The sequence below is a fragment of the Salvelinus alpinus genome, chromosome 10 (assembly GCF_045679555.1).
Source record: "Salvelinus alpinus chromosome 10, SLU_Salpinus.1, whole genome shotgun sequence".
Classification (NCBI taxonomy): Eukaryota; Metazoa; Chordata; class Actinopteri; order Salmoniformes; family Salmonidae; genus Salvelinus; species Salvelinus alpinus.
The window spans coordinates 46368612-46370738 of record NC_092095.1 but is presented as its reverse complement, the minus strand read 5'-3'; the positions used below and the strand labels follow the sequence as shown (position 1 = coordinate 46370738).

Genomic DNA, 2127 nt, shown 5'->3' with positions numbered 1-2127 from the left:
CCGTCAGACCTGGGTTCAAACACTATTTAAAACCACTTTTAAAATCACTGTATCGCGCTTGCCTGGCTTACTGGACAAATAGAATAGTCCCAAAAGTTGCAAACCACGTCCATCTGGCACTCTAGGCAGGTTACATCAAACTCTCAAAGTATTTTAACAATTTCAAATTGTATTTGAACCCATGTGTGCTTTTCTCGCCGTGTGTAAACAGTGTTATGTAATTGTACCACTGTGGGATGATAAATGGGCCAAACGAGCAATGAGAATCTCCCGATAAGGAGCGCCACGCGGACGTCAGTGGAGGAGAGGAGCCGGCGCAGAGGCCAAAGCCCTGTCGCTCCTAAATCACCATGCCTAAGGGAAGGAGAGAGAGAGAGAGAGAGGAAGAGAGAGAGGAAGAGATATAGGGGCGTAGAGGTAAGGGGGAAAGAGAGAGGAGGTAGGGAGAGAGGTGAGGGGGTAAGGGACAGAGCGAGAGGGCGAGGTAGAGAGATATAGAGGGATCAGGGTAGGGAGAGAGGGGGGAAGGAAAGGGAGGTGGGGTGGGAGAGAGATGGGTTGGGATAGGTGTGGGTAGAGAGACAGGAAAAGAGAGAGAGGGGGGGGGGGGGTTTGAGTGTGTGAGAGAGACGGATATAGGAAGAGAAAGAGTTAAGGAGAGGGAGTGGGAAAGGGGGGGATTGAAATCACTCTGCGCGTAGACAAAGAGTGACAAAAGAGATGCTCTGTCTATTTCTACAGATTTATTTATAAAAATAAAGATGGTTGTGTTTGCTGTGTTTGCATTATTTCATCACATTTTTCTTCAGTGTTGTATTTCAAGCATCTTTCACAACAATAAATCTGAACGAAAGGGATGCCAATTCATCAGAAATTATTTGACAGTTCAACTTCTATTTAGCTCAGGGTTCTACCATAAAGAATGTGTGGAATTCAAATTCCAGAAACATAGTAATTTGAATTGTAAATTCTGGCTGTTTTCACCTGACTTTGCACATAGTCCTCTGACTATGCGGTTCCTTTGTCTTTGTTTCCGAAGAATGGGCTCTTCATCTGCAAAATTCCTAAACTTCACGCTACAGAATCCGCAGAAGTCATTGTTGAGAGTGAACTTCGGATCTGAAAAGAAGCGGAGGGCCCTCGCACCACCCGACACCCCACCCAGGAATGCAAGGTGCAAGGGCAGCAATTTCCTTCGGCAGGCTGTCTTAACACCACGCCACACACAGAGGTCGTCATTATGGCTAGTGCATGCTACCCTGCCGGGGACAGAGGGTTCATACTGTAGTGTGTGTGTGTGTGTGTGTGTGTGTGTGTGTGTGTGTGTGTGTGTGTGTGTGTGTGTGTGTGTGTGTGTGTGTGTGTGTGTGTGTGTGTGTGTGTGTGTGTGTGTGTGTGTGTGTGAAGAGAGGGGAGAAAAAATCAAGAGAATACAAAAAGGGCAATAGATTATAATATTTGGAAGAAAAGTGTGTGTGTACAAGTGTGTATGTGTGTGTGTACACGCGTGCGCTTGTGTGCATGCATTCTTGTGCGTCCATGCACTTGTGTGTGTGTGTGTCAAGCAAATGTGTGTGTATGTACATGCGTGCATTAGTGTGTGTACTGTATATACATGTGTGCATGCATTTGCTTAATTAAACGTGTGCAAGTAAACAAGCGTGTGTGTCTCAGTCCAATGCAAGTGTCTTCATAACTTACAATATTACTGTGTTGTTTCTCCAGCTGGCCAGCACCAGGCTGTATGGGGGTGGTGGAGAAGGGGTCCCCTTTCAAAGATAACACCAAAACACAATTAACCCCCGTGACACCTGAGAACCACTTCCTGCCGCTCAGTTACCTTCGCCTCGCCAGCAGCTTATGAGGGGGTCCATTGTAAAACTCTGTGTTTGCTTTGGCTCCCCACTCACCTTTTTGGCATTATTTTCCCCCACCTCCTCTCCAACCCCTTCAACCCCAAACATTTAGACATTTCACAGACGAGTTCAACGTGCTGCCGTACCCAACATTATCTTTGTCGCTTATAGACCTCTTCCTCCCTCCTCACGCCTCCCACACACACTTGGAGTAAAACGCAAAATGTTATTTTTTATCAAATTTGATGGTTATTTTTTGCACGAATCCCCC

General features: G+C 46.3%; 1 long non-coding RNA gene across 1 annotated transcript; it reads left to right on the top strand.

Annotated features, from left to right (window-relative positions):
* The first annotated feature begins 268 nt into the window (after window positions 1–268).
* On the top strand, window positions 269–1645 carry LOC139532094 (uncharacterized). Its single transcript, XR_011666496.1, has 2 exons — window positions 269–417; window positions 1040–1645. It is a non-coding gene; the product is annotated as an uncharacterized lncRNA (long non-coding RNA).
* Window positions 1646–2127: the final 482 nt, after the last annotated feature.